This window comes from Chlorocebus sabaeus, chromosome 13 (assembly GCF_047675955.1).
Source record: "Chlorocebus sabaeus isolate Y175 chromosome 13, mChlSab1.0.hap1, whole genome shotgun sequence".
Classification (NCBI taxonomy): Eukaryota; Metazoa; Chordata; class Mammalia; order Primates; family Cercopithecidae; genus Chlorocebus; species Chlorocebus sabaeus.
The window spans coordinates 34,344,201-34,362,960 of NC_132916.1; the positions used below are offsets into that span (position 1 = coordinate 34,344,201).

Below are 18,760 nucleotides of genomic sequence, written 5' to 3' on the forward strand. Positions count from 1 at the left end.
ACTTTACTTGTCCAGATATTTTTACATGGTCAAGATATGTGAGACCTTATTTATCGCACTGTATTATGTTTTCCCTGAAGAAAATTGATAGTGTATGTTGCTTTCTATAGCTTTTTTTAAAAAACCAAATAGGAATCCCCTACTCCTTGCCATTCAGCAAAAAACTGGGAAGAAATTATACCTTTTACAATGAATTATTACAATTATGTTTACATTCCAGATTTCTTACTTACTACGATGAACCATGTTGCTTTGTACTCTATGAACAAGCTACACGACAGGAAGAACCAAGGCCCAGCCTTAACCTGACCTCTATGAAAGGACCACAATTTCAGCAAGAACCTAATCCTTATAGAAATTATTCAAATAATATGATTACCCACATATGCAAATAAAGAAAAGAGGTCTAACACAAAACAAAATGGAGGACCTTGTTATCACCAAATGAGTGTAATAAATCTAAAGTTTATTATTAAGCTATTCTGAAAGAGTACAAGTGGTAAAATTCAGAATTCTATCTGTATCACTGATATATCTGAAGTATAAACTGGGCACTTCAGCGAATATATTTTAAGAAAATACATTCAATGTACTTTTTAAAGAGTAAAAATAATATGAACATATCAAATATTATTACTTAAGAATAAAAAACTTTCTGTTTTTTGGGACAGGTCCTAGAACATAGACAAATTCTGCTTCTCCTCTCCTCCTGTTTGGTAGACTCTTCTGAGAGTTGACTCTGACCCAATCACAACTTAACTTTTTCATTATTCAGCATTCTCAAAATAAGCAAGGTATAAATTAAGATTTGTCAGGCAGACAACATATTTCTTTCTTCAAAAGGCATAAAGGAAAAGACAGAAGCAGACTCATTCTATAAGGTTAACATTACCCTAATACAAAACTAGATAAAGACAAGATTTAAAAAAAAGACTAAATGCCAATATCTCTCATTAACAAAAATGCAAAAATCCTCAACAAAATATTAACAAATCGATTCCAACAAAGTGTAAAAATAATTACATACCAGGACCAAGTGACATTCATCCTAGATATGCAAGTCTGGTTCTACATGCAAAAATCAATTAACATAATTTATCATATCAACAGGCTAAAGAAGAAAAGCTTGCATGATCTTATCAAAAGATACTGGAAAAACAGTTGACAAAAACCAATGCCCGTTCATTACTAAAACTCTCCGCAAACTAGGAACAAAAGATAACTTCCTCAACTTGAAAGGAAGATTTACAAAAAACCTACAGCTAACATCATACTTAATGGCAAGTAACTACAATCTTTCCTGCTAAAGTCAAGAACAAGGAAAGGATGTTCCCTCTTACAGTATCACACCAAAAATCCTAGTTAATAGAGGAGAAGAAAATAGAAGTATGCTGACTGGGAGGGAAGAAATAAAACTGTCTTTGTTCAAAGATGACATAATGGCCTATCTGAAAGAATCAACCAAAAAACTCTTGGAAATAGTAAGCAATTACAGAAAGTTTGCAGAATACAAGATTAATATATAAAAGTCAACTGCTTACCAACATCTTAACAATGAATACGTGATATCTGAAATTAAAAACATAATACCATATGTTGCAAGCCCCCAAAATGAAATAAGCATAAATCTCATAAAATTTGTACAAAATCTATATGAGAAAAACTATAAAACTCTGACGGAAGAAATCAAAGAATTAAATAAATACAGAGATACTCTATGTTCGTTGGTAGTTTCTTATTTGGGGCTGCCATAACAAAGTACCACAGAACAGGAGTCTTACAAACGACAGAAATTTATTCCTCACAGTTCTGGAGGCTGGAACTCTATGATACTAAGGTGCTAGCATGGTCAGGTTCTAGTGAGAGTCCTGTTCCAGGTTGCAGACTTCTTGTTGTGTTCTCATATGGCAGAAAGCTCGAGAGAGTGCTATGGGGTCTTTTTCATAAAGGCACTCATTTATGAGGACTCCACTCTCATGATCTAATCATCTCCCCAAAGTCCTATCTCCTAATACTATCACATTGTTAGGATGTCATCATATGAATTTGGGGGTGGGGGATGGAGACATATTCAGTCCATAACAGATAGGAAAACTCAATATTGTCAAGATGTCAGTTCTTCCCAACTTCATCTGTAGATTCAACACAATCCTAATAAAAATTCCAGCAAGTTATTTTGTGACTATCAACAAACTGATTCTAAAGTTTATTACAGAGAGTCAAAAGACCCAGCATAGACAACACAATATTGAAGGACTGACACTATGCAACTTCAAGACTTACTATAAAGTTATGGTAATCAAGACAGTGTAGTTTTGGAGAAATAGAAAAATAGTTCAACAAAACTGAATAGAGAGCCCAGAAACAGACCCGTGCAAACAGTCAACTGATCTTTGACAAAGGAGCAAAGACAATACAAATGAGAAAAGATAGTCTTTTCAACAAATGATGCTGGAACTGGACGTCCACATGCAAAAAACTGAATCTAGATACAGACCTTACACACTTCACAAAAATGAACTGAGAACTGATTATAAATCTAAACATAAAATCCAAAACTATAAAACTCCTAGAAGGTACCACAGCAGAAAATCACGATGACTTTGGGTTTGAAGATGACATTTTAAATACAACACCAAAGGCACAATCCATGAAAAATAATTGGTAAGTTGGACTTTATTAAAATTAAAAAGCTCTGCTCTGTTAAGACAATGTTGAGAGAATGAGAAAACAATCTACAAACTGGGAGAAAATATTTGCAAAAGACTAATAAAAGACTGTTATTTAGAATACACAAAGAACTCTTAAAATTCAACAAGAAAATGAACATCTTGATTAAAAATCGGGAAAAAGTTCTCAACTCAATAGATACTTCACCAAAAGAGATACACTGATTGCATGACTGCAAATAAGCATATGAAAAGATGCTCAATGTCATGCATCACGTGTCAGTAGCAAATTGCAAACTAAAACGAGATACTGCTACATGCCTATTAGAATGGCCAAAATCTAAAACACTGGCAATACCAAATGATGGAGAGAATGCAGAGCAAGAACTCTCATTCGCTGCTCTTGAGAATGCATAATTGGAAGACAGTTTGGCAGTTTCTTATAAAATGAAACAAACTCTTACCATACAATCCAGCAAAAACATTCTTTGGTATTTACCCAATGAGGTGAAAACTTACGCCCATACAAAAACCTCAGCGTCGACATTTTAGCAGTTTTATTCATAACTGCTGAAACTTGGAACCAACCAATATGTCCTCAAGTAGGTAAGTAAAATAAAGTGTGGTACACCCAAACAATGGAATATTATTCAGCGCTCAAAAGAAATATCAAGCCATGAAAATAACATGTGGGAGGAACCTTAAATGCATATTACCAAGTCAAAAGAAGCCAACTTGAAAAGGCTACATGATTCCAACTACATGACATGATAGAAAAGGCATAGTGGTTTCCAGGGGCAGGAAAGAAGAGAGGATGAATTGGCAGAGTACAGATTTTTAGGGCACTGAAATTATTCTGTATTATACTAAAATGGCAGATAGGTGAAATTACACATTTCTCATATCAAAACCCATCAAATGTACAACACCAAGAGCGAACCCTAGTATAAAGTATTAACTTTGTGTGATTTATCAATGTAAGTTCATCAGTTGTAATAAATGTACTATTCTGATACGGAATGTTGATAGGCTATACACATGTGGGGTCAGAGAATATACGGGAACTCTGTACTTTCTGCTTAATTTTGCTATGAATCTAAAACTGGTCTAAAAATAAAAGTATCTTAAAAAAAGAAGTTGGAAGATGTGAATGTACTTAATGCCACTGAATTATACACTTTCCAATGATTAAAATTGTAAATTTTAATTCATGTGTATCTTACCACAATTTTTTAAATGTCATAAGAGAGTTCTAGCAACATTAGGAACTAAGAAAAGGTATTCTATTCAGATGTCTGTCACCTTTCCATTTTTTCTCAAACTACCTACCTGACCTTTTGCCTCTCCTTTGAATTCATCTTTTTTATAAACATGATCATTTAAGAATGTATTCCCTCCAAAGCAATACTTTTTCTTGTTTTATAATATATTGTTATATAAAGCAATACTTTTTCTAACTACTTCCTTCTGACATGGATCTTCTATACCAGTGATAATACAAAAGGTGGTCCTTAAACCAGCATCAGCAGCATCAACATCACCTAGGAACTTGTAAGAACTGTGTATTTTGGTACCACCCCGATCTTCTGAATCAGAACCTGCTTTTTAACAAGATGTACGATAAAGTCTGAGTACAAGGTTCTAGACGCCTTAGTTCTCGTGCACCTTTCTAGCTCCCTTTATGTTCCTGGTAAGATGCATGAATTCCAGGAATAAAAGAAGCTAAGCACAATGAAAGTCAAATAGATAGGTACAGTTTTTGTAAAAGGAGAAGGGGTAAAAATGCAGTAGTGCAAAGTTGAATTTTAAAGATGTCAAGGATATAGATGGGAAAAGAGAATCATTCATGAAAAAATCGGTGATACAGCAAGCCAAAATACGATAAGCCATTTATTCTACATTATTTAGGGAATAAAGGAAATGGGAAAGCAGATGAATGCTTATGAAAAAGAAACAGTGTCTTCGATCAGGAAACCAGGGAGAAAGAAGACTAAGAAGAGAGTTTACTAAAAAAAAAAAAAAAGTCCTACAATAATTCTCCTAATCTGAGTTCTCATTTTGACCAAAATATTTCTGAACTCTTTTACCCTGAAAATATTTTAAATGTTTTAAAAAATCAGTGGTATTCCCCAAATTACATTTACACACCAAAGTATAGTCTTTACAAAGACTATCCTGAAGACAATGAGAACAGTTAGCTTACTCATTTTATAGAAAGCAGGGCTCAAAAAATGACCAGGGATACCAGAAAGTTAACATGAAATGAAAGGTCTTTCAGTTTTAGTGTTACATTCATTTAAATAATAAGCTAATATTGGTATTTTATACTGTAGCAATGGATGACAATTTTTTATTTACTCTGTCCTCAAGCAAACATATTGCTAGTTGTATTTAATCTGTAAAATTTAGCAGAGTAGACAAAATAGCAGTTAAAGGTAGACAAAATAGCAGTTAGGAGTACAGAGTCTGACCACAGAGCAGATGGGTTTGAATCTTGGCTCTGCCATTTACAAACTGTGCAAAGAACCTTAACTTCTCCATCCCTCTGTAGCTAGTCCTGCCTTCTTTGGCCGGCTGTTTATGAAGATCAAATAAGACACAATGATTAGCATAAAGCCTGGCACATAGCACACAAAACTCAAAAACATTTTTTGTGTGTGTGAAAAATTTTTTTAAGTATTTCTTAAAGCAGAATCTTCCAGGGATAAATGGCTACCCTACCTTAAAATAACTGGAGTTGCAGTCATGAGTTACAGTCAGTGATGGACTACATATATGATGGTAGTCGCATAATGTTCTAAGGGAACTAAAAAAAAAATTCCTATCACCTAGTAACACTGTAGCCATCATATGATGTTAGCCATCATAGGTAAGGCAGCCATCTCACATATTTGTGGTGATACTGAAAAAAAACCCTACTGTGCTGCCAGTTACATAAAAGTATAGTTACATAATACTTGATAATAAGAATATACTACTACATTACTGGTTTATGTATCTACTATCCTATACTTTTTATCATTATTTTACACTGTACTCCTTCTACTTACATATTTTTTTATTTTACAGAGTTAGAAAGAGCCTCAGGCAGCTCTTTCAGGAGGTATTCCAGAAGGCATTGTTATCATAGGAGATGACAGCTCCATGCCTGTTACTGCCTCTGAAGGCCTTCTAGTGGGACAAGATGTGGAGGTGGAAGACAGTAGTATCAATTATTCTGACCCTGTGTAGGCCTAGGATAAGGTGTGTGTTTCAGTATTAGTTTTTAACCAAAAAAAGCTTTTAAAATTTTAAAAATAAAAAAGGCTTATAGAATATAAAGAAAGAAAATACTTTTGTACAGCTGTACAGTCTGTGTTTTAGGCTGCCATTACAAGAGTCACAAAGTTAAAAAATTAAACATTTATATAGCAAAAATGTTACAGTAAGTTAAGGTTATTACTGAAATTTTTATAATAAATTTAGTGTAACCTAAGTATACAGTGTTTATAACAACTACAGTCACATATAGTAATGTCCTAGGCCTTCCCATTCATTCACCACTCACTCAGAGTCACCCAGAGCAACTTCCAGTCCTGTAAGCTCCATTCATAGTAAGTGCCTTACACAGGTGTACCATTTTTAATCTCTTATATTAATACCATATATTTACTGTACCTTTTCTATATTTAGATGTTTAATATCTTCATAAATACTATTGTGTTACAACTGCCTACATTATTCAGTACAGTAACACGCTATACAGGTTTGTAGCTTAGGAGCAATAGGCTCTACCATGTACCCCAGGTGTGTAGCAGGCTATACAATCTAGAATTGTGTAAGTACAGTCTATGATGTTCACACAATGACAAAATTGCCTAACAATTTCTCAGAACGTATCCTTGTCATCAAGCAACACATGACTATATGCAGACTACATGATTCCATACATATAAAGTTTTAGAAAATGCAAACTAACCTACAGTGACAGAAAGTAGATTAGTCATTGCTTAGGGAAGGGGTGAGGGTTTGCAGATGCAGACGGGAGAGGTAGGATGCAGGGATTACAAAAATAACTAGGAAACTTTTGGGGGTTCATTATTTTGATGTCATGATAGAGTGTATGCATAAATCCAAACTCATCCAATTGTACAGTTTATTACACGTCAACTGTATTTCAGTAAAGCTTTCAAAAATCCATGTAATCAAATAGCATTAACTATTCCAACTAAAGACAATAATCACATACTATAAAATGCTTATTTGCTATGGCCTAGTCACAAAAAATAACTGATTTAAACTTAGTAATATTAGACATAAGCTTTAAAATATGTAAAAGAGCACAGTGCACATCAATAAAGATAATCTACAACTATAAAACAATAGATGAATTGCGTTATTAGGCATTTGTAATTTGTCTATGTCAAAGTCAAAAATTTCTCCACAGAAACCATTCCACCCAGTGGCAAAGTTCTAGGCCAGTTCCCAAATCCTATTTAAGCAATATGAATTAATTATCCTTCCTTTCTTCTGTATCATCATTTTTCCCTCTTCTGAATCACTTCCACTGGCATAGAGACACGCTATAATTTCACCCATCTTAAAAAAAAAAAAAAAAAAAAGCAACCACCACCACCAACAAAAACTTCTCTTGGTCCCACTTCTCCCTCCAGCCACTCCTCTCCCAATTTCTGTTCTCCTTTATGGCAAAATTCCTTGAATGAGTTATCTGATTTCTCTCTTCCAATTCTCACTAAAATCTGTCCTGTTCAGGCTTTCATTCCGCGCACTGTGCCAAACCATCTCACCACGGTCAGTTATCTGCTATAGCCAACGGCTAATTCTCAGACCTCTTCTCACTCAAACTATTAACAGCATCTGATACAACTCGACTGTGTTTCACTCCTTTAAACACCTGCTTAAGTTGACTTCCAGGGTACCTCAAGTTCTTGGCTTTTCTCCCACCTCCTTCTCAGTCTCCTTTGCTAGTGCATCCTTTTCTTTATCTTCTGTACCTCTAATTCTTCGAGGACTCCAGGACTTAGTCCTTGTACCTTTTCTCTTATTTTTATCCAAACTCACTCCATTAGTAATCTCATTCATGTTATGTTTTCTTAAGATGAGCTACATCTATAACTTACATGTTTCACCATAACCCTCAAATAAGGTCAACTATAGATAATTCTACTAATATTTGGTGAGGCAGCTACAAATGAAAACCAAATTCAAATAGAAACAACATAATTAAAAATAAGTGACTTAATTTTCAATAAATCATCACCATCTTTCTGTAGTTTAAGTTCAATATTATTGGTATAGTCACTTAAAATTCAAAATAAAAGCTAAATTGATGATAACCAAAACAAATATTTGTTTATTCTAGTTACTGATTACACTGGAAACATTTACATACCACACTGATTATTTAATGAAAAATGTAAATCATGATCTTGTCTATGGTCCTAGTTCCCTAGCCTTAAAATTTAACAGTAGCATCTTACATTAATATAGACTTGTTCCAAAAGCCCTTTTATAACAATTATCTCTTATACCTCATAGAAGATTTCATTAGAATAGCAAAATAAATACTATTTTCACTGCACTTTTCTGTTCCTAACATGACCTCTCACATAACCATTAATAATGAGTGAATTTAATGAATTTAATTAAAATTGTTGAGGAACTCATAAATCCACCCCTACTATACGAAATACATATTGAAATTCATGTTTAACTGATAACAAGTCATTAATGTCATCTTTCTGTACTTAGTACAGCATTATCAACAAATTTACATTTTCTTTTGAATGCTAATGAATGAAATTAAGTTCTGTATGTACAAATCCACTGAAAGATATGCTCTATTTCATTTCCTTCTGTGATAGTGAAAATGGTGATTTTTATGATGTTAACACTATCTACTGTATATGAAGCATGCAGTTGTGCACTGCCTCTATCACAATAAAAAAGACTTGTTTTTGCAGGCAAGAAGAATACATTTTAAAATACAGGAATCAGTAGTAACACATAACCTACTTCATCCCTCTAAGATTCCCACTTCAAATGATGTGGCTTTACTACTTGCCAAGCCTAGAGCAACTGTTAGAAGTATACAGACAAGAGCAAGGCTTTAAAAACTGAACCCCATCTCTCGAGGGCTCCACTGCCAGTAGTTCCAGTCCTGAGGAGTAGCACCTTTCCTTCTACTACTAAGCACATCAAGTGTCTGTGCACAGACTCTTTTAATAGTTCTACCTATGAGATCTCCATCTCCGAAGTGTCTCTTTCTGACATAAATATTCTACCCTATCCATTCATTGCCTCATTATTATAAAACAACTTTGTCCTTACCAAGTCCCTGCAACCCTGTCATTCTCCTCTGCTTTCAAAACCATCAACACACTTTTTCTTTGCTTCCCTTCCTACTCACTAGCATCTCACATTCCTCTTCGGAGATCTGGCCAGACCACAAGGCCTTATCCCCTGTCCCAAGAGAACAGTCATATTAAGAATGCAACACATTATATCCTTTGATCACACCTTCAGCATCCTCTTCTGTCTCTCCTTTTTCTTTCCACTCAATGTTAGGAGTCAACAGTTTTGTTATACCTAGTTCTTTCTACACTTTCTCCTCATCATCCATCATTGCCAGATCTTTAACCATTAAGGGTTCTAAATTACTTACACAAACTTATACAATCAACCATAACAGTCCTGACAATATACAGTCCTGTGCAATCAGTCTGCCAGATAGCTCCACAGGGACATCTCACTAATTCAAATTCAAAATATCCAAAATCATTATCCATCATTCCCCACTCTCCCCAAAAAGGAAACCTACTCATTGTTTGGGCTTCTCTATTTCTAGCAACAGCACCCAATCACTTAAGAATTGAGATCATCTTTAAATTAAAGCAAAGTACTGGATTCTCCATTAATTGGTTCAGTCAACTTTCAAATGTATGCAAATTGCTGGTAAAATAGTTGCATCTCATCAAAAGGACACAATATAGCCATTTTCATTCAACTCCTTTGATGGTACACAAATCTGATACACTGTACATGACTTGAACTCTGAAATCAGTCCCCAACACTCACCTCCAGTATTGTGACCTAACAAGTAAATCAAAATAATTCAATTTTTTCATTACATCTAGAGGAAGCTTAAGGGGTAAGCCCAAGGCAGTTAAATTTTAGTGACTACTGTAAAAAAATTCTGTAGTGGTCTATATTTAAAACTTAGTTCCCACCACAAATAATGAGAATCATACTTCTTCACAGGGTTGTCGTGAGGATTAAATCACATACATAAGATATTTAGTACAATGCCTAGCATATACAGGTGCTCAAAATTTTTCCAAAATTAAGAAACCAAACAGCAAATCCACGAAGCTCAGAGAGCATCAAGCAGGATAAATACCAGAAAATCTACACGTAGGCATGTGATGTTCAAACTGCAGAAAACCAAAGACAAAGAAAAATTCTGAAAGACAGAGAAAAACCACTCTACCTATAGAGGGATAGTGATAAAAATTAAATTGGACTTCTCCTCAGTAATCATACAAAAAGAGAGGCAAACTAGGACAACCACTTACAAAACATTTTAAAAAGAAAGAAGTATAATTGATATGCTAAGAGAGGAGAGAAAAGGAAATCATACAAAGTGCTCAATTAAAGTCAGAGAAAGCAGAAAAAGAGAGGACATTTTTGAGGGGTGGAGGGGGTGAAACAGAGGTTCCTTCAATCACTCAGACCGGAGTATAGTGCACAACCTTGGCTCACTGCAAACTCCGCCTCCCAAGCTCAAGTGATCCTCCTACCTCAGCCTCCCAAGTAGCTAGGAATACAGGTGCATGCCACCACACCTGGCTAATTTTTGTATTTTTTTGTAGAGACAGGGTTTCACCATGTTGCCCAGGCTGGTCTCAAACTCCTGGGCTCAAGTGACTGGCCTGACTCAGCCTCCTAAAGTGTTCGGATTACAGGTGTGAGCCACCAGCCCAGCCAACTTATTCTTTTTAATGAAGCAAAGAACAAGTGCAATGAATAAAAAACAGTTGCAAATACATTAGATTTTAATACAATTATATCAATAATCACTTTAAATGTGAATGGTCTAAATATACCAATTAAAAGGTAAGAGACAGAGTAGATTAAAAAAAAAAAAAGACAACTATATATTGTATATAAGAAACCCACTTTAAATGTAGAAATAGATTAAAAGTAAAGAAATGGAGAAAGATATACCATGCTAACATGAATCAAAACAAATCTGAAGTAGCTATATCAATTTGAGACAAAGTAGGTTTCTGAGCAAGGGAAATTAACAGAGATAAAGAAAGGCATTGCATTCTGACAAAGGGGCAAATTCTCCAAGACCTAACAATTCTTAATGTATATGCACCTAACAGAGCATCAAAATGTGAAGCAAAAAACTGATAAAACTACCAGGGGAAACATGAACTCATGATCACAACTGGAGATATCAACATCCTTCTCTCGGTAATCAACTGAAAGGCAAATTCAGTAACAATACAGTTGAACTAACCACCACCAATCAACTGGATCTAACTGCTATTTATATAGTACTTCAACCAACAACAACAGAATACACGTTATTCTCAAGCTCACATTAGTCATTCACTGAGACAGACTATATTCTGGGCCATAAAACACACCTGAAAAAATTTAAAAGAACAGAACTAACAGAGTATATGCTCTCAGATCACAATGCAATTAAACTAGAAAGCAATCTCAGAAAGATAGACGGGAAAATCTCAAAACATTTGGAGATTAAACATCACACTTCTAAATAACACATGGTTCAAAGTCTCAAGAGAAATTTCTTAATACTTTGCATTAAGTGAAAATGAAAATGCAATTTATCAAAATGTGTGGGATGCATGAAAAGCAGTGCTTGGAATTTATGGCACCAAGTGTATATACAGATGGTCCAAAGTTTATGATGGGATTACATCCCAATAAACCTGTTTTAAGTTGAAAATATCATGAAGTCTGTATTAGAAAAGTGAAAGGATCTATAAAACCACAAAAACCCTAGAAGAAAACCTAGGCAATACCATTCAGGACATAGGCATGGGCAAGGACTTCATGACTAAAACATCAAAAGCAATGGCAACAAAAGCCAAAATTGACAAATGGGATCTAATTAAACTAAAGAGCTTCTGCACAGCAAAAGAAACTACCATTAGAGTTAACAGGTAACTTACAGAATGGGAGAAAATATTTGCAATCTACCCTTCCAACAAAGGGCTAATATCCACAATCTACAAATAACTCAAACAAATTGACAAGAAAAAAACAACTCCATCAAAAAGTGGGCAAAGGATATAAACAGACACTTCTCAAAAGAAGACATTTCTGCAGCCAATGGACACATGAAAAAATGCTCATCATCACTGGTCATCAGAGAAATGCAAATCAAAACCACAATGAGATACCATCTCACACCAGTTAGAAAGGCAATCGTTAAAAAGTCAGGAAACAACAGGTGCTGGAGAGGATGTAGAGAAATAGGAACACTTTTACACGTTGGTGGGAGTAGTTCAACCATTGTGGAAGACAGTGTGGCGATTCCTCAAGGATCTAGAACTAGAATTACCATTTGACCCAGCGATCCCATTACTGGGTATATACCCAAAGGATTACAAACTGTGCTACTATAAAGACAAAAGGAAATGTATATTTATTGTGGCACTATTCACAATAGCAAAGACTTGGAACTAACCCAAATGTCCATCAATGATAGATTGGATTAAGAAACTGTGGCACATATACACCATGGAATAATTAAGGCAGAAATCTATGAAATTGAAAACAGGAAATCAAGAGAAAAAAAAAATCAATGAAACTAAATGAAGATTCTTTGGAAATATCAACAAAATTGATAAATTTGTAGTCATGTATTATGATGTACCACACAGCGCTTTTATTCTGGTTTTAAAAAAATGAGTGCTATCATTCAAAATAGCAAAGATATGGAATCAACCTAAGTGTCCATCGACGGATGATTAAAGAAAATTTAAATACAAATAATGGAATACTACTCAGCCATTAAAAAGAATGAAATCATCTCTTTTGCAGCAACATGGATGGAACCAGAGACCATTATCTAAAGTGAACTAACTCAGAAACAGAAAGTCAAATACCATATGTTCTCACTTATAAGTGGGAGCTAAATAATTTGTATACATGGACATAAAGAGTGGAATAATAGACAATGGAGACTCTGAAGAGTGGAAGGATAGACGGTGGGTGAGGGATGAGAAATTACTCAATGAGTACAACGTACACTATACTAAAAAGCCCAGGATTTGCCCCTATGCAATATATCCATGTAGCTTGTACCCTCTAAATCTATAAAAATAATTTTAAGAAATGAGTGCTAGTCTTCATCCTCGACTATAATATAAAATGCTTCACTGTTCCTCCCTTTTCATTTAACCTTTCTACAATTCTCTGGCATAACCTCTAGCACATGTATGTTATGAAAATTCAGCAAAATAAGACAAGAGATGTCACTATTAAAATGACTAGAAAACAAGCTTACTTTTGTAGCATAAGGTGAAAACATAACAGACTTGATATTTTCTGGTAAATGAATCAAACAAGTTAATCCATGCCCTGATACATAAGCTTTTCTTCTTTTCAAATAAGTTAGTCAATGTAACTTTATTGGAGTACACCTGGCTAGGGGTTAGGAATAAAGAATGGCTAGATGCTGGACTAACTATTATCAAGCACACCAAATTAAAAAAAAAAAAAAAAAAAAAAAATTTTGCTGTCATCATCATCCAACAGATGTCACCACACCTGAAATCCACCTCCTTAGAATTCCTTTAGGACCTTCAGTTTAAGAAATGGTACCTTTGCAGCATAAGGGAGTAGGAAAAAAATGGGACTTTGAAATCACACATATCTGTGTTCAAATTCCATCTCCGTTTCTATTAGCCATGTGACCTTGAGCAAATTACTTGATCTATGAGAGGACTCAGTTTGCTGGTTGACAAGTACCACAAATACAATTCTAACAGTTTATGCAAAAAGGAGGACTTATGACAAAGACAACTAGGATGTCTCTGGAACCCAATCTCAGGACCATGGACAAAGGAACTCGAATACAGTCAGGACTCTGTGCATCCGCTTCTTTGCACTCTTTGTTCTAGAAGCCCCAGCTTATCTAGCTCACAGGGCAAGAAACAAGGCCATTAACAGTTCCAGAGTTTTGTATCTCACAGCTTCAGCAATTGAAGAGAAAACAAATTATTCAACCTCTGGGCATGGAGGATCCAGGAAAAGTTCTGAGTGACTTGGCTTAGTGCAAGTGTCTAAAATCAGGCCAATAAACCACAGAAATGAACAGAATTGTGATTGGCCTCTCTGGCACCTTCCAAGCCAAAGTGATCTTTATAAAAGATAGATCTGATCTAGTAATTAACCTGATTAAAACTCTTTATGGCCTTCCCCAAGAGACTCAAAATCCTTAACTTTGTTAAACCAAGCCTCATGTAGGCCCTCTGCATAGTCTGGCTTCTGTTTACCTCCGCAACCTCCTATCAAGTCACAATCCCTCTTACACTAAGCTTTAACTGTTTCATCTGTTCTTTGCATTCTCTTCCTTTTCCACCTAGCTAACTTCCACTAATCTTGCCTCCAAGAAGCCTCCCCTAACTCCCAATGTAAATCCAGTTCCCTCTTCTTTTCCTTTATAGCATTCACCAAAATTTCTAAGTACAAATGTTTTGTTCAACACCTGTTTTTTACTATACTGTTAACTCCAAGAGAATAGAGACCTATCCTTTTTAGCACCTACTTGGCCCTCAATAATTATGTGCTGATTATGAACTACGAATCATTGGTTTAACAAGGAGGATCCACTAAATGAACCAATTACAAATGAGAGGACGGTAGCAGGCAGGCAGAATTGCTATTTTCAAGTTATTAAAACCACTACTCCAACAGTAACTTATCAGTAAAAGGGGAGATAAAGCAGTTCTGAGAGAATCTGGGCTTCTGCTAGGCAGAACAAACAACCTGTTCAATTCAGTTAACCTTTTTCTTCAATTAAATCCTCATAGGGCTATGGAAGCAACTAAACAAGAGAAATAATACATGTGATAGTACCTATACAGTATCTTGTACATACAGCAAGCAAACAATGTTACTTCTTTCCTTTTGGACCATGTTACACATTATTTTTTAATATCACTGATCTCCAAATAAGGAGTTAATAAAAAAACCTATTAAATACTCCAGTGCATATGACAAAAATAGCTGTGTTTTTTGACCTCTTCCCTCACAGCACTCTGATCTTTCCACCTAGGAAGAGAATGACTTCTCTTTTATGCTGTAGTAATTGCATACAATCAAAATCCATTCCATTTAGCTTAAACCAAAAACAGGCACTAGGAACACAAAAATGAAGCAAAACAAAACAACCAAACACTAACAACAAAACCGTCCTCAAGGAGTTCATAGATTCACTTTCTCAATCTGCCTTCAGTCCCATGACATCCATACCAAAGCTTCACTGCACCTCAGGTAAGGCTGCTACAAATACAAGGTGCCCCATACTTCATGGGGCAATAACTTATCTTTGTATCTTCATACTCCCACTTCATCACCTCATTCCATTTTTTCCTTAAAAAAATTCTATGGAGATTCACTAGATATGATCTTTCTCCAAAGTATGAATAAAATCTACCCTGACTTTACTAATAGCTCAAAATAAGGAAACAAAGGAAACAATCCAAAAGAAAAATCCTGTTTTTTGACAGTGCTGGGAGTTTATTTTAAAACTCAAAACAAACATAAAACCCATCACAAAAATAACACCTTTAAGAGACTAAAAAATATTGCTTCTGAGAACAGGCATGTGAGAAAGGATCAAGGCTACTTTCTTTTTCAGAGGTAGGTCCAGAAAGAAATGTCCTCACAGAGGTACGTAAGCTGTAATATTAGGGAAAATGAACTATCAGAAAAAAAAGTGGGATTACATCAAGCTTCAAAGTTACATCAAGCCTTGGAATTTTATTTGTAGCTAAAACACACCTCAGAAGTCATCAACATCTACCTTTTCATTTTATAATCAAATACCTTGAGAAGTAAAGTCACACAGAAGACTGCATTTCCTTCTAATTTCTGTCATGCCCTAACTTCTCGTCCCAGATAACGTAAGGCTATGCCACTCACTGAACTGGGAAACAGCCTCCTCTTCAAGTCCACTGGGTGAAAGAGAACAAGTTCCTAATGTTGTCATGTCTAACATGAGAGTTACAGATCCTAGCATTTCAAGGTAGATCTGAAACTTATTTTTCCCATAGAAAGACTGTCATACAAATTATTATAGGTATTTGAATATACTTATGCTAATTATTAACATAATTTTATGATTTTTTTAGTATTAACGTAATCTTATAATTCAGGTATTTTATTATTTAAATAGACTTTAGTGGGCTGTCTGTGACTCTAACCACTAAGCATACCGTTTCTGAGAAAATAAGACCCAAGTTCCAAACCATTTTACAAGTTGTAAAATATAATCAATCATGTAGTAAGTTAGAACTACCAGTTCACAAAATTATAAGCTGAATGTGATAAACTAAAAACACAAGATTCTTAATTTTATAAAAAGTTCCACCTCAGGGGTCATTTATTTTTAACAACTAGGTACTCAGGCATTTAGCACAGGATTTAATTTACATATATCTTTTTATTACTATTTCACTAGAAAAGTTAAGTCACAAAGAATCAAACACACTTCTATCTAGTGGAGGGAAAACAAAAAATATGTTGACATACATCTTCATAAAGTGAGCTATAAGAAGAAAATTGTTAATATTTCATAAATCAAAGACTGCTAAGTATCTAGTGCCAATTCAAAAGTGTACAGGTAATGGAATTAGATCTGAACAGGTAAATGGAGTTCAAAGAACCTCCAAATTCATTTTTCTCTTTTCTCCTGAGATAAAGTTATACATTTCATTAATTAAAATGTTTGATAAATCTTTAAAAATGTTTCACTGAGTATATTAAGTCAATGGATATTCTTTACACATTCATTTTATTTGTTCAACAAAGAAAATTGAACCCCTACTATTTGTTAAACACTATACTGACAACTTTGGATTTATGACAATAAGCTGCAGGTCAGTTCCTCTCCTCAAATAACTAAAAAAACCATGACTTTACTGCATTTACCCAAGTGACAGTGACAGCTAAATTTTAATTCATTTAAGAAAACATTATAAAACAAACTCTCAAAAAAGAAACCATACAATAGTTAACTTTAAACACACTTTAATAGTCTTATCTATATGAAGTTTTCTCACAAAGTAACCAAAAGCACTGTTTTGGTAAAAGTGCTAATAATATAATCTTTTGATAGTAGTCCAATAAGGAAATCACAAGGTACTATGTACTGTGATAATGAAAATCAAGTACTTGGAAAGATATTTTAAGTTATTCCTAAAATAAAGCAAAATGTATAATTAAATATAGTCTTGTACAATATTAATACACTGTCTCTGAATATATGAATATTTACAAACATGAGTAATAAAGTAACTCTATAGCATACCTTATAAATGATCACAACTAAGCATTTTGGATTGTAACACCTACAAATTTTTAACAAAAAATGCCTTAATATTTTTTGACTATATTATTCTTCACTAACTTAATTCAATATTCTACTTATTATCAAGTCATAATTTTTATTTACTATTAACTATTTTATCTATATGTTTAACTACATGTAGGTATTAACTGTAATAACCTTTATGTCTGCAATTATTTAAAACTGATAGATGAGAAACATTTTTCAATTCAGAGGTGTCTCTCTCCAAAGCAAAAATCAATGTTAATCAGCCATTCTAACATGACAAGGAAAATTCTGACATTTTTTTCATTGTATTTTTCACAGAAATTTTTTTATCATTCATCAGCTATTTAAATTTTCTTTAAAAGGACTACAAAAACACACCTTTCCTGAATTTATGCACACTATCTACTAAATATTATCTCCATTTACATATAAGGAAATTAAGGCACAAAAGTGTCCATTTTGTAAATTGCAAGGTCATTTCCTAACCAAGCAACTAATCCTACACCATCAACTTATATTATATGTGCGCCACTTCCAAGTGCCATAAAACAATTACCGTACCTTAAAACTGCCTTTGCGATGCTTATATGTGATTCTCTTTTATCAGACGGGTTAATGCAACAAGCGTAAACAAGATGGAAAAGGAAAATTATAAAAATACAACACTTATTTTTGATAGTGAATCATTTATTTTTAAATAATGACATGTAAACAGCTTTTAACATAAAAATCAAGTAACCAACAGTTGTTTCTTGTATTTTCAAAAAAAAATTCATCCTTCAGGTAGATCATGCAAAACTGAAGCCTACTCATACTTGTGGATCGAAGTTAGAAAAAAAAATTGGATTCTAAAACAAGTAATTAAATACAAGATATTGCAAAGACAAAAGTGAATAAAAAATAAAATCAGATAAATTAGGGAATGACTGATACGGTGGTTAAAATCCTCACCTTAAATATTAAATTCTTCCATTCAATGGAAGGCAACGATTAGTAATGACATATTCTGTTACTGAAAAACAAATACAAAACTTTTCTTATTCAAAACTTCCGAAATTTTATATCAAATACTTCATTCGAATATTCAATATAAACAAAAATATGTTTCCTAACAGAAACTTAGAGCATAAAGGATAAACTGTTTCTGAGAGTTCAAATTTAGACTGCATTTTTAATCATGATATAGTGCTATGATCAGAAAAATGAATGTTACCTACCATGCAAATTTAAATTTAAGAACATTAGACGGATTGAATAACCCATAAGTCAATTACATCAATTAGTGAAAAGAAAAAAGACCTTAGCTAACCGTGAATCTAACACCAAAGAAAAAATTTAGGTCGAATCCACCGCACACCTTATTATACAGAAAAGGAAATGATTAGAGTAAGTCATATTTAAGCACCTAGTCTAGCTGGGGATCAATTAATTAATCGGTTATAGGGCAGGTCGTGTATGTTGAGATAGGATGTGCTTTCTTTCATCG

The 18,760-nt window shown here is 34.1% G+C and overlaps 1 protein-coding gene across 6 annotated transcripts in view; it reads right to left on the bottom strand.

Moving 5' to 3' along the window:
• Positions 1-18,760, bottom strand: part of WASF1 (WASP family member 1) — a 73,234-nt gene that overhangs the window by 53,153 nt on the left and 1,321 nt on the right. The window contains exon 2 of one of the 6 annotated variants that reach the window (XM_008007352.3): positions 18,226-18,286. The exons of the other annotated variants lie outside the window; for them this stretch is intronic. The gene's annotated coding sequence lies outside the window, so the exon portion shown is untranslated. The remainder of the gene's footprint in view (positions 1-18,225; positions 18,287-18,760) is intronic. 6 annotated transcript variants of the gene reach the window in all.